Below are 15,246 nucleotides of genomic sequence, written 5' to 3' on the forward strand. Positions count from 1 at the left end.
AACCAGTATCGAAATTTTCGATACTCACGAACAGCCCACAAACCTTACTGTCTCGACTAAGTCCTTTCTACCGCAGAGTGACAAGAAAAGCATTCTGTTATACGTCGGTAAAACCTGTGGGTGTTTTTTTTTTTTTAACACAAACCAGGAAGTAGGATTTCAAGTAACACAAAAGAATGTCGGACATAATCTGTTTCGGGCACCTGAACACTTTGTTTGAAATTGAAGCAGGTGAAGTCCCTCGAAAGATAGCAATCATAAAACGACAATGTAACTCTAATGGCATCGAGAAAAAACCTGCAAGGACTTTAGCTCGCCCTGTTATCAAGTAATCTTCAACAAAAGAAATGAATGAATCTGATACGCTTCGAAACCAAAAGTCGAACTTCCCCGTACAGATAGTTTTTGAAGAGCATTAAAAAGCTACAGAACGAGTCGTTATCAGAACATGTAATCGCAGGTCGACAAAGTATGTAGGTCTTTGTATGCGAAACATTAAAACCTTCATGTATACACTATGCCAACTATAGTGGCGAAGCAGGTACGCCTCTTACTCCCATCATAAATCACTGGACAGAACCTGGACGCGTAGTGTCCTGTGGCAGTGCAGAAATAATTATTGCCGGACACTGCTGAAGAGAGCGCAAGAGAAACATGACACATGTCAACACCAAAGACATGAAGGTTCTCAATGACGCCACCTCTGTAAACAGACGTCGGCCCATATCCCAAGGAGTTATAGGTTATAAAGCAAACCTGTCGACGGCTTACTTCACACCGGCCAAAACATAAATATCCTTGCGGACAGGTATAGTCATCTTCAATGTCATTCTTAACTGCGTTTCTTCTGATGCCAGTATCGCACGTACCTGAACAAAAATAGTACATACGCTTTCAACAAGTATCTTTTTGTCTAAGTCTGTCGGCACTATAATGGTCAATTATATCGAATGCGTGTACCAAAAATAAACATAAATACAATGGTTTCAATAATCATGTTTTACTCATTGAATCTGCGTTCGAGGAACATACGCGATGACCTTGTAAAACATACCCACTAAAATCTTTGAACTTATTGACCATCGCAGCAATAGTGTCAATGACTTTAAATACATCCCATATCTTCTATCCATCCCCGTACGAAAATCAGGCCTGGAATCTCATTTCTCTGAACACACTTTTTTTAATGGCAAAGGTACGCGCACTGCCTAGCACTAAATCACCTGTTTTCCCTTTTCAGAGATTATCAAAGGGGTCATCGGGAACACAAACGAGGCTATACATGTCCTTGACCGCAGCGAAAAAGGGAAACATGGCACCAGATTGGATATCAAGGAGATTCGGAAGAATAGCGGCGAGGTCTATTTCCGGCCGCCAGATGGTTGGGTGCGTACTGTGAGATTACTCCATGACAAGTATTTTATACAGAGCCGACAGGTACTCTACTACTGAACCGTGGGATATAATGACTATGTCTTCAGATTGACTGATATCATGTGGACCATTCACGTTTAAAGACAGTCCTGTTAGATTGTTTGATAACGTTTATGTCTTTTGTAAGAGTGCTTTTTGAACGTTGAGCACTATTTTCTTAGATCGTTTGATACCAAGAAAAACCACTAGTAAAGTTTAATGCCGAAAGATTATGTCTGCCACATGAATCAAGAAAGACATTAATAAACTTGGCAGATACCCCTGAATTACCCTTTGGTTTGTGGTTGGGTTGGGGTTAGATGGGTCGAGCATGCTAGTTTAGCAAAGGGCATTGCGAAGGTCCTCTGGAGGCAATTACTTAGCTTCCATAAGTTCCGCTTTCAGTTTCGGGGGAGAAGGGGAAAGAGGGGAGCGAAGCTGGGGCAACAAAAGAAATGCGTTGCTCTCAATATTATTTCCTTTCTTCTCCTTTCTTCTTCTTCTTGGCGTTCGCAGGTTACACGATCAGTCCAGCACTGGTGATAAATGTTGTCGTTTTCTCCAACTCCTGTCGACTGCCGTATAGTTTGGTCTGCAAGGGAGTTGGTGACGGCCACACTTCTTTTCGTTCCTCATCTAGTAAGGGACATCGCTGTAAGATGTGTTCCGCTGTTTGGTCTTCTTGACCGCAGGCACAGGTTGGTGATGGCGCCAGCTTGAACTTTCGGTTCATGTGAGCATTGAGCCTGTTGTGGCCAGTACGCAGCCTGATGAGGTTGACTTGCTGCTCTCTGGACATTGTGTGGTAGTCATCTCTGTTTGTCCTTGGCCTCATCAATGCCTTGATGATTGTCTTCTGCTCACTAAAGCTGACACTGTTTTCAGGTTGGTCTTCCACGGCTCCTTCTTTCGCCAGCTCATCTGCCCTTTCATTTCCTGGTATCCCACACTGTGCTGGTATCCACTGGAGGACAACTCTTCTGGTTTGTCTGACCATCTGTAATGCTTTGGCCAGCTGTGGGAGTTTGTCGTTCTCTAGGGCCTGAAGGACTGAAATATGATTTCCTTTAAAGATGGGACTGATATGTTAGTACTCTGGTACTCTCACACATAAAGATTTTATACCCGAAACTATCTTTCGCATCGTGCTGACTTCAAATTTTCCACAGGAAAAACTCGCTTGTCAATTCCGCTCAGTGGCTTTTGTTAAAAATACCACTCTGAAAATGTTATTGCTTCCGCATTGTGTGCTGTTAAAATAGTTTTGGAATGAGTGAGTAGGCTCTCTCTCTCTCTCTCTCTCTCTCTCTCTCTCTCTCTCTCTCTCTCTCTATCTCTCTGTCTCTCTCTGTCTCTGTCTCTCTCTCTCTCTCTCTCTCTCTCTCTCTCTCTCTCTCTCTCTCTCTCTCTCTCTCTCTCTCTCTCTCTCTCTGAGGGCGACTCGACCAACGTGAGCTAACGCTAAAAGAAAAGATAATGATACTCACGTAAAGAAAATGTATACATTTGTATGTTTAATCGTGTGTACGGAGCAATCAAGTTAGTCTGAAGCTTAACTGACCAAATCAAGAATTCTCAGTAGAAAGTGCTGATAGAATAGGGGGAAATGTAAGCGACACATTTATCAACCACTCAGTCTTACCTGAAATAAGAGGGGTCACGTTCGCATATCGCCTTAAACTGAGCGGCATTCCTTCCATATCTCGCATGCAGTTTTCTGTGCCATGAAATGCAAACAAGAGGATAGCTAGTCCCGCGACGCACGGGTTAACATGAAAGGAGCGGGGTCCCAGGACGCACTACATGTCCGTCATAATGCGTACCGTCGATAATGTTTTCAGAAAATGTTCTACAGGAACTAAACTAAAACGACGCAAATTGACAGTTATTCTAACCGATATGACCATAATGTTTCTTCAAGGGCTCAGAGAATTGACAAAACTCGGCATCATGTTAAAATTAGCGCTCGAAAGATCATGTGTCGGCGAGGAATCTTCCTTCCGAACGCAAGAATATGAACCTCCTGTTCACATGCTCGGAAGCATACTCGAACACACACACACACACACACACACACACACACACACACACATGCGAGATTGCTTGTGTCTAACGAACAAGCCCAACTGACATGGCAATGCAGTCGAAACTTCTATCGCAAAAAGGAAGAGACCAAGAACTTTTAATGTTAAAATCCGGTCTCTTTTCCTTTTACAGACATACTTTCAACCGCAGTCATTCACACGTAAAGGAATTTCTGTGGGCGTGCACAGTGCGAGCTGAGCGACACAAACCGGAGTCGCTTACGTTTGCTTCCCGTTGAAAAAAAGGAAGGAGGGATATATACATCCAGCTATTTCTGTCCTAAAAATGACTTTTATTCGCCCCAAAATAGTTAGTTTTGGGTGTCCCCCCGGTTATGAATCATTGGGGTTGAATGGAGAATGAAAAGACGAGAGAAGGCGCGGGCTTTTTAAGTTGTGACTCAACCGGCATATGAAAGAAAGGAACACCAACCGAGACGGAGTGACAGTTTGTTTTGGACACTCGCATACCGATTATATTAAATGGGCGTCCGCTATGTATTCAAATCTGCAGCACTGGCGGGTAGGCCCCTATACTATACTCGCCGAAACACCTGGAGAAATGCAAAAAGCCCTGGATGGACTAGATCGTTATTGTAAAAACTGGGGACTAAGCGTAAATATTGAAAAGACAAAAATAGTTGTTTTTTCGCGGGGGAAAATACGGAATATCCCAAATTTTGTTTTGAATGGAGTACCTGTCCAAGTAGTTTGGGACTATGTGTACTTAGGTGTACTATTTAATTATAATAACAAATTTCATAATGCCATGAAACGTCAATGTTTGATTGGTAACCGTGCAATGTTCTCGTTAATTCGAAAATGTAGAAAACTAAATTTACCAATTGATGTGCAATTGGATCTTTTTGAGAAGTGTGTACATCCAATTTTGCTGTATGGTTGTGAGGTGTGGGGATATGATTCATTAGACATATTGTCAAGGTTTCAATTGCGATTTTTAAAAATGCTTCTTGATGTATATAAAACTACACCCCCTTGTATGGTTTACGGAGAGCTTGGTCGTTACCCAATTAGAATTGAGGTACAATGTCAGTTACTGGTTTATTGGTATAAACTGATGAAAGAAATGAACGATGGTGCGAATAAGATGTCTTGTTTAATGTTAAACCTACATTTGAGGTTGTACCATGTACAAAACGTTAAATTGCGCTGGTTGTCGCATGTCAATATTATGTTAAATAAGTTGGGTCTATCATATTTATGGACAACTCAGAGTCTTGCTGTCTCAGGGTTTAAAAACGTTGTAAAACAAAGGCTAAGAGATCAATTCCTGCAGGAATGGAACACTGACGTGCATGCCAACAGCTTGTGTTTTAATTACAGAAAGTATAAAAAGGATTTTTGTCTGGAAAGGTATTTGCTTTGGTTGCCTAGGAAATTCAAATTTAAATTAGCAAAATTTAAAACAAGCAATCATAAGTTGCCAATACATCAGCACAGATTTTTTAATGACCCTAGAAATGAAAGATTGTGTGATGTGTGCGATAAAAATGAATTAGGTGATGAGTTTCACTATTTGTTCATTTGTACCGACGAAAGTATAGTGTCTGAAAGAAGAAAATTAATTAGTCCCTATTACCGATCTCACCCAAATTGTTTAAAATATGAACAGTTAATGAATTGTAAATCTAAGATAAAACTAATGAAGCTAGCAAGATTTGTCGCCCATGTTATGATTTTAGTATGTTAGCGTTATATCTAGTTTCTTTATTGGTATGTATATATGTATGTAATGCATGCTTTTGTTTTGTTTTGTGTCTTTATAAAAGATGCATGGCATAATGGTATTGCCAATTTATTTCGGCTGTATATTATCGTTGTCCGCTTAATGTATACATATTATCTGTCTGATTTCTTACCTGATTTTGTTAAACCTATTTTCTTTTCTTTTTGTTTGTATGTATGGAAGTGTATATTGCCAATTTATTTTGGTTGTATAGTATTGTTGTATTTGTCCGCTCAATTTGTATACATATATTAACTGTCTGATTTGTTACCTTTTTTTTGTTAAAGTTATATCTTTGTTTCAAAGCCCTCTGGGCCCAAAACAATAAAATACTTGACTTGACTTACTTAATAATATTCCGGGTATGTGACCGCAAAACGAACTAGGAATGAGGCTTGGCACAATTTCACGGATTAGTTGTAACAGTTTAGAAGAGGTACCGTTTGATTTCGGGCGAAATATTGACTTAAATGTGTCTTACGCCAAAATACCTGTGCTGACTTTGTAACCGTCTTGGATGCACAGAGACTGAGGGAGTGGGGATGCCGGGGGGGTGGGGGTGGGGGGGAGAGAGTGCGGTGTGTGTGAGTGTGTGTGTGGGTGGGGGGGTGTCTGTGTGCAAATGTGTTGTTCTTGTTGTTGTTATTTGTCTGTGTCTGTCCATCTGCTGGACGTAGTAGGAAGGACAGAGAGTGGCTGGACTCAGAGAGAAAGAGAGCCACTTGCTTGTGTGTGAATGTGTGCATGTCTGTCAATTTCTATGCCGGTTCGTGTTCGAGTGTAAGCGCATGTGTGCTTCTTGTCAGTGTGCGTGCGTGTGTGTCACAGTGTGTGTGTGTGTGTGTGTGTGTGTGTGTGTGTGTGCGTGGGTGCGTGCGTGCGTGCGTGCGTGTGTGTGCGTGCATGCGTGCGTGCGTTAGTGCGTGCGTAAGTGGCTGAAGTCACCCTTCCATCAATGCCAAAGTTGACACAAATATTTGCAAGATACGACAAGAAGTAATCTAGTCATTATGCCTATCAGCATCTTCTCAGAAAATAAGCCACTATTACAATCATATCAGCTGTAGACACCTTTTCTGTCTAAACTCCGCACACATGTATATACATGCAAACCCATTAACTATGCCTAACCAGGAACTTATCATCAATATCACAAGTCAACACACTAGCGCAATCAATCCCACTCGATTGACCAGTGCAGTGACCTGATTCTATCTCCTTATAATCACTGTTCATGACAAGGCAACTCAAATTGAAGCAGAACACGGGGTGCTGTATCAAGGAAGTTGCGAAGAAGTGTAAGGCCTTGTCACTTAGAGACTTGCATGTTCTCTCACACACACACACACAAACACACACACACTGACACACACACACACACACACACACACACACACACACACACACACACACACACACACACACACACACATTCAAACGCAGAGACACAGAGGGAAGGATACATACTGATTTCATCCCCACTCTTTAAACTTAAAACTTTATATTTCTTATTTATAAACCCTCCACATTTAAGAAAACTGACATAGATGATAGTTGGAGGCAAGTTTTTCCCTTTCTACATAAATATAAATAAACAAATTCATAAAACTCTTTCTCCATGATACTTAATACGTGTGACATGGACTATAAAGTGAACAAATCTCCAAGACAAATTGCAGAACAGTTCCTGCAAAGGCTTACCTGTTCCAAAAGCTGAGAAACAAAACCCTGCCCTAGGGCAAACTAATGAGCTTTATCGAACAGGATACACGATTACCAATCACTGACGTAGTAAGTAACTGGTTAGCCTACGCCCAAGGAATGTACACACAAGCCCTCGATAACTCTCCACAGAAGCGGTACACGAAAGTTGTGAAGCGAAAACGCCCTACTTAGTCGTTCCGTCAGTCACCACCCAGAGGTTGATTTGGTCGTTTCTTGTTTGCGTACGACGGGTCAGCCACACAGTCGTCACTGACCTGAACCCTAACCTCGCATTCCACACTTCTGACTTCGTTTTTTAGCTTTAACCAGTGTTGGAAGAAAAAGTAGAAAAAGAACAAGAACGCTCGGTATTTTGAACTAATTTTTAAACTGACAAGAGGGATATAAAGTCTGATTTTCAAAATCGAGTACCGTTCTGTTGAATGTTTAACAAGGAAACTTTAGCCGAGTATAGGTGGCGGAGGTGTGTGTGCACGGTTCGATATCGTGATTTTAAGACACCCACCTACCGCGCAGACGAACACTACATGCCGATACTCACACAAAAAATGAGATAGGTGGTTGCTCTTATAAAAGTGACACCTTCTACTATCAACAGGTGCAAACACTGCACACCTGAGTTTAGCCTTCATTTGTCACTGAACGATCGAAGACTGAAAGGCAACTTACCAGTCAAACTTTTCAAAGAAATCCTTTGGAAATCACGACGTCCGCTGGTGTCCGTGAATAAGTAGCCCAACAAGCTAGTCCGAGAAACTGTCGTCTGCTCACAACGACCCTCACCGGCGGTCACACACACCGAACCACACTGACAAATCCTCTCGGTTAGCAATGTCACCAGACGACACTTATGTGACGTCACAGGGTAACCTGTCACTTCTCGCACAGTAAAACGTCCGTGTCGGTTACTTTTTGCAGGACACTACACAAACACACAACTCTTTTCGATAGTAGATTGTAGAAATGTACTTTGCACTGTTCTGTCTTTACATTACTTTTCACCGCGGCGGGTGTGTCTCTCAATGTCAGCTTGTGTGCTCAATACGATACGGTCGCACTGAGTCGGCGAGGTTGCCTAGCTCTATATATACAGGGCTGTGTTAGTGTTGCCATAAATAGGTTCGCGTGAATTGGCCTGATTGGTAGATGTGGGAGTTGAAAGGGTAAACTATACATAGAAGGTGTAATGATGCTAAAATAAAACTACTGTGAAATTCATTGTACCGTATATAAGAAGCATGATTACGGGATTGAACAGTATAAATTAGGTACGGTCTGGGATTGGTCTTCTTCAATTTGATGTTAATAATGTGAAGACACCGTCGGCCGGTCGGACAGACTGACACACACACACACACACACACACACACACACACACACACACACACACACAAATAAACACACACACACACACGCACACACTACCACACAAACACACACACACACACTGTGACAGGCACACCAGGCTGACACACACACACGCACCACACACACACACACGCCACACAAACACACACGCACACACACACACACATACACACACACCCACACAAACACACACATACACACACACACACAACACACACACACACACACAACACACACACACACAACACACAAAGTTAACAGTTATCTATGTCAAAATTAGACTTTGATGACAGCATACAACCATTAAAAGAAAAGACAAATTGCGTGCTACAGTGTATGGAGAATTATTCAAAATAGTTCACTTGCAAAACGGCGCACTGTCACATTTAGGTGTTTTATGTGCGAGTCAGTCACCTCAACATATATATAATAATAGTTTAGAGGTGGGAGGGGAGGTAGAGAGAAGGGAGAGGCAGTACCAGTGATGTGTGAGCTGGACTTCATATCTTTCATAGCTTTCTGGTCTGACTTATATTACTGCTTACATAATCTCCGTTTTTGTTACATTTAGTCAAGTTTTGACTAAATGTTTTAACGTAGAGGGGGAATCGAGACGAGGGTCGTGGTGTATGTGTGTGTGTGTGTGTGTGTGTCTGTCTGTCTGTCTGTGCGTGTGTGTGTGTAGAGCCATTCAGACCAAACTACTAAACCGATCTTTATGAAATTTGACATGAGAGTTCCTGGGAATGACTTTGGTCATTAAAAATCTGAAAATTGTAAAAAAAAATAATTTGTTTTATAAAACGATCCAAATTTACGTTCATCTTATTCTTCATCATTTTCTGATTCCAAAAACATATAAATACTTTATATTCGGATTAAAAACAAGCTCTGAAAATTAAAACTATAAGAATTATTATTAAAATAAAATTTCCGAAATCGATTTAAAAACAATTTCATCTTATTCCTTGTGGGTTCCTGATTCCAAAAACATATAGATGTGATATGTTTGGATTAAAAACACGCTCAAAAAGTTAAAAAGAATAGAGATAAAGAAAAGCGTGCTATCCTTCTCAGCGCAACTACTACCCCGCTCTTCTTGTCAATTTCACTGCCTTTGCATCGAGCGGTGGACTGACGATGCTACGAGTATACGCTCTTGCTGTAAAAATGCAGTGAGTTCAGTTTCATTCTGTAAGTTCGACAGCTTGACTAAATGTAGTAACGTCGCCTTACGCGACTTGTTTCTGTTCAGACGGGCGCAGTGGCCTAGTGGATAAGACATCGGCTTCCTAGTCGGAAGGTCGTGAGATCAATTCCCGGCCGCGGCCGCTTGGTGGGTTAAGAGTGGAGATTTTTCCGATCTCCCAGGTCAACTCAGTATGTGCAGACCTGCTAGTGCCTTATCCCCCTTCGTGTGTACACGCAAGACCAAGTGCGCACGGAAAAGATCCGGTAGACCCTAATCCATGTCAGAGTTCGGTGGGTTATAGAAACACGAAAATACCCAGCATGCTACCCCCGGCTGCCTTAATGGCGGGGTAAAAACGGTCATACACGTAAAAATCCACTCGTGCAAAATAAATGAGTGAACGTGGGAGTTTCAGCCCATGAACAAAGAAGTAGAAGAAGTTTCTGTTCTTTACTTTCTTTACTTTATTTGGTGTTTAACGTCGTTTTCAACCACGAAGGTTATATCGCGACGGAGAAAGGGGGGAGATGGGATAGAGCCACTTGTCAATTGTTTCTTGACCAAAAAGCAATGTACTCACGTTAAAATGACGAACACGGAACGAATAACGGCGACGTTTCGACCTAAGGGTCTTCTTCAGGCACAAAAACACAAAAGTACACACACAAAAAAGAAGAAGAAAGACGATAGAACAGATAAAGGTCGAAACGTCGCTGTTATTCCTTCCGTGTTCGTCATTTTAACGTGAGTACATTGCTTTTTGGTCTCTTTATTGTTCCCTCTCACGTGCAGTCGCCATTGTTTCATACTAATTGTTTCTTGTTCACAAAAGCACCAATCAAAAACTTGCTCAAGGGGCCCGCAACGTAGTACAACGCATCACCCTACTGGGAGAATGCAAGTTTCCAGTACAAAGGACTTAACATTTCTTACATACTGCTTGACTAAAATCTTTACAAAAATTGACTATATTCTAGATACAAGAAACACTTAACAAGGGTAAAAAGAGAAACAGAATCCGTTAGTCGCCTCTTACGAAGTTTCTGTTCTGAGCGGATACGTCACCGACCTTCACAAAGTTTAACTAGATTGAGCACAGAAATATTATATGGGAGACCCTATAGGTACTTTGGTTTAAACAAGATTTTATTAATGAAATACAGGGTGGCATGTATAGCCTATACGATATAAACATTTGTGGCCACACAACAAGCTAAGCTTATACTAAGTGTGGTTATAAATATGTACATCTAGATAGGAAATGTTATTTCACGTTATGTCAAGGTCATAGAATCACTTATGCCCTTATGAGAACGCAAGACAGACAAGATACAATTTTTACACACACACACACAAAAAGGAAAAAATGCAGCAAAAGAATTAGAGGATGTGACAGAGGACTGCAATATTGGGGAGATCCCGGGGGAGGAGGGGGGGGGGGGTGTGTGTCAGAGAGACGATGAGAGACTTACACAGACTTGCTAGATCAATGCTTCTGCAGCAGCAAAAATTTCATTTACATTGTCGTACAAACTAATTAAGCTGAGGTTAAGTCATGTGAATACACAGAAAAACCTTTAATAAAAAGATTCGCTGCTCAAAACTTGACCTTCAGTAAAAACGTAAAACAGCATGACTTGCCAATAATCAAATACCCTATACTTTCAGTGTTATGGTAATGTTGGGAGTGTTTCCCGAAGACAGGTAATAGATTTTATTATGCATGCGGAAGGTTTACTCTACTTCTCATACGACAGGACGGAGAGCACACGTCACCCACAGGCCCCGCCTCATTGCAGAATTTGCGTAGGCACTTTAGACCAAGGGAAGTAATAATGCAACGCGGAAAAGTTTACTCGGGGTTGTATCCCTTCGACCGTTCAGATCGACTTGCTCGCTATTTACCAAACGTTAGTAAGCTTCTCCACTACTGCAAGTCCTTCATACATTCTCTTGGCTGCACTACAGAGCAGTAAGCGATTGAACCGGTAGCGAGCAGTCCGCCGTTTATCACAGGTAAGCGCATTTATGTCGAGCGTTGTCGAGTGCAATTTGGAACTGACGATTCTGGCTTGAAATTTTCGTGCTCGTCGAATCGATCTTAGCAGTAGCAGACGACAGTAACACTGAAAATTGAAAGGGCTTTGTGAGCGCTGTGGAAGTGCTGTCTGGACTGTTAAGTTGAGGACAGTGGCAGGCTTCCTCGCTGTGTCACTGTCGCTGAGGTCAGGTTTGAGGGTTCGGCCCTGTCATTATATCAGATCCTGTATGTGACCCCCCCTGGAGCACAGTTTCGAACTGAGCGTCAAACCCTACACAGCCAAAGTGTTCGCAGAAATAAGTTGATTTTAGCGTGAGTGCCATCGTTTGAGGCTTGGATTTTAATTCCCCATACGCATTTAAACCTCGTGTGTCTCTTGTCACTGAGTCATTCTAGTGTCACTCACTGTGTGTCGAACTTTCCAAGACGTTTTTTTTTTTTTTTTAAAGGGGACTATTCATGTTGACCTTTCCCCCTCGGGTAGCAGACGACAATTCAATGACCGTAGCAGGCACTGATGTTTTCATTGATATAGTGGAGTCGCCTAAAGACCTCTCTAATGGGACTCATTTCATGGTTGAAAGGTAATTGCTGGTATGAAACATGCCTGTAACTCTTGTTCATTCGTTTATGTGACCATCGTTACACGCTCACTGGTGTGTTTTGAAGATCATACCGATATTTTCAGTTGCAGCCGATGAAAGGATTCAAAGATCGAGTTGTAGGTACAGAGCTTATGAAATGGCAGTATAGGATACTTTTAGTTACTACTCAGTCCACGAGAGCATAACTGTACTCGGCCTTTACGAAACGTGCATAAGAACAATGTAACCCCCCACTGAGACACCTTATTGCAATGAAACAGCTCGGATGTTAAAATGATGGAGTCAAGTACTTTGGATTTGGTGGTGGTGGTGGTCGGGGCGGTAGTGATGAGGTTTTAATTGGAATTTACCTCTTCAACATATTGTTTCTATTTTTTTTACGGAAAATAAAATGTTTATATTCATTTCGGTCCTGATCGTCATTGTATTTTTGAGTCACTTGAGAAAAAGTGACTCTATGTAATCGGTCAGTGTTAGTCTGTCCGGCCGGCCGGCCGTCCGGCCGGCCGGCCGGCCGTCCGTAGACACCACCTTAACGTTGGACTTTTCTCGGAAACTATCAAAGCGATCAGGCTCATATTTTGTTTAGTTGTGACCTCCAATGACCTCTACACTTTAACGATGGTTTCGTTGACCTTTGACCTTTTTCAAGGTCACAGGTCAGCGTCAAAGGAAAAATTAGACATTTTATATCTTTGACAAAGTATCTCGGAAACTATCAAAGCGATCGGGCTCATATTTTGTTTAGTCGTGACCTCCAATGACCTCTACACTTTAACGATGGTTTCGTTGACCTTTGACCTTTTTCAAGGTCACAGGTCAGCGTCAAAGGAAAAATTAGACATTTTATATCTTTGACAAAGTTCATCGGATGTGATTGAAACTTTGTAGGATTATTCTTTACATCAAAGTATTTACATCTGTAGCCTTTTACGAACGTTATCAGAAAAACAAGGGAGATAACTAGCCTTTTCTGTTCGGCAACACACAACTTAACGTTGGGCTTTTCTCGGAAACTATAAAAGTGACCGGGCTCAAATTTTATGTGAACGTGACTCATTGTGTTGTGAATAGCAATTTCTTCCTGTCCATCTGATGCCTCATATAATATTCAGAACTGCGAAAGTGACTCGATCGAGCGTTTGCTCTTCTTGTTCCTAATAATTCCCGTTTTCACAACGGTTTTCTTCTTCGTCTGTTTTTTCTTCATCCTAGATTACCCAAATGGCTGGCATATGATAACGGTCTGTTCATAACCGTATAACTAGAGATGGCCAACGTGACTGCGGCAACAACAAAAAATATATATATATATATGAGCCGGCGGTAGGAGGGCCGTAAAGCGGCGGGGTAAGCGATGGTCGAACTGACCTAATTCACTCGACAGTCTGCCAACGGGCCTTTCACTGAGTCGCGTTCAGTGAGCTTTGCCGGTTTTTTTGCATTTCACAAAATAGACTACATTCTTAGTTGTTCCGCTTTTCACAGATGTCCGCATAGGTCAGTGGTTATGCTGCGCTGCGGTTCCTGAAGTCGCTGATTCGAGCCCCGTCAGTGCTATCATTTTTTAGTGTTTTTTTTATGAATCATGCGCGTTTTCCTGTTCAGTTTATAAAATATGCTTCTTTTTTTTTTTCTTTTTTTTTTTGGGGGGGGGGGCAAGTTTTGTGTGTGCTCATAAATAAATCACAATTCAAGACTCAAATACTATAACATCTTTATGTCCTTATAAAAACTAAAATAAATGCCTTGTAGTGCCGGGCGGTTTGAAAACAAATCTAACTGACATTAGTTCTGAATTGCACTAAAAACATCAAGACTTTTTTGAGAAATCACTCACTGAAACAGACGCAGCACGCGCGCGTGCTTACACACACACACACACACACACACACACACACACACACACACACACACACACAAACTCACACACACACACACACACACACACACACACACACACACACACACACACACACACACACACGCACACAATCACAATACGTAAGATAAAAGATCGACCGATGTAGATAAATTAAGAGCTATATTTTGTCATGCAGATTGCGGACACCTCGCTTGAAAAAAACACCTTTTAATGTCACTTTCATTATTATTTCTTCTAAAACGTGCCTGTCAAGATTCCCCGCGTACAATGTTCCATCACTAATGGCTGGTCCAAATGCTATTCGCCTTTCAACACAGACACCACTGTATATACAGTAATACCGTCGTTTCAAACACTTTGCAACTCGTGTAACCCATGTGTAAAACGTGTGGCCGTACCCGTTTAATTGCACATAACATATCCACAAGGAAACAAACAGCTACCAACAAAAATTAATGTGTTTTAATTGCGGCAATACAAAAGTCTGCAGGGTTAGCATCGAATTACTTCGACAGAATCTCGTTACACAGGTCTACGAACCGCATCTCAGTTTGCTACTGAGTTAAAGTACATTATGAAATTCAATGTCATAGGGTAAATTGTGAAAAAAACGTTTGTCTAGGGCCATGAGATCATTTTTGTTTGCGTGTATGTGGGACTGGCGTTCCCTCATGCTTCCGCGCTAATGTTGGCAGGATTCGCCTTCTGAAATTCTGCTCCTAAACAAGAAGTCTTCGTGGGGTAACGGTTATAACATTGCGCTTCAGCACCAGTTGTCCCAGGTTCGAGACGCACAATGAACTTCATTTTTTTATTTTTTTTTATCGTATTCGCAAATGATTATGAAGTGCCAGTTGACTGGTTTTTATGTGTTCATTTTGAATCATATTGTATCGTAAGATGCTTATAAATGATAGATCAAACCATCTATTTTTGTAATTCTTCATACAATGATTGTTTTTAATCTGCACTTTAAATCGCTGTATCTAAAGTTGAAATTCATTGAAATAAAGAGAAATTATGGCCGTTGTGTATTATTTGCATCTTTTTGAAAGCACAGGTTAGTGCACCATGAAAACAGTGTTCGCTCAAAACAGGGAACGCGCCTATTTCTAGAACAAATACGTACACTTCATAAAAGAAAGTTATGAAGAGAGTTGCACACAATGATTCGTAATCAAAAAAA

At 41.4% G+C, this 15,246-nt stretch overlaps 2 protein-coding genes across 4 annotated transcripts in view; one reads left to right on the plus strand and one right to left on the minus strand.

The window, feature by feature from the left end:
• LOC138964953 (ras-like GTP-binding protein rhoA) overlaps positions 1–8,045 on the minus strand; it is a 38,216-nt gene extending 30,171 nt beyond the window's left edge. The window contains exon 1 of one of the 3 annotated variants that reach the window (XM_070337039.1): positions 7,639–8,045. The gene's annotated coding sequence lies outside the window, so the exon portion shown is untranslated. Of the gene's footprint in view, positions 107–7,638 lie in introns of those variants that run through there. The other 2 variants (XM_070337035.1, XM_070337036.1) reach the window with 2 other exon arrangements.
• Positions 8,046–11,457: 3,412 nt separating this feature from the next.
• The window catches only part of LOC138964955 (uncharacterized), a 65,938-nt gene continuing 62,149 nt past the window's right edge, over positions 11,458–15,246 (plus strand). Inside the window, exon 1 of the mRNA XM_070337045.1 lies at positions 11,458–11,545. The gene's annotated coding sequence lies outside the window, so the exon portion shown is untranslated. The remainder of the gene's footprint in view (positions 11,546–15,246) is intronic.

The sequence above is a fragment of the Littorina saxatilis genome, linkage group LG4 (assembly GCF_037325665.1).
Source record: "Littorina saxatilis isolate snail1 linkage group LG4, US_GU_Lsax_2.0, whole genome shotgun sequence".
NCBI lineage: Eukaryota > Metazoa > Mollusca > Gastropoda > Littorinimorpha > Littorinidae > Littorina > Littorina saxatilis.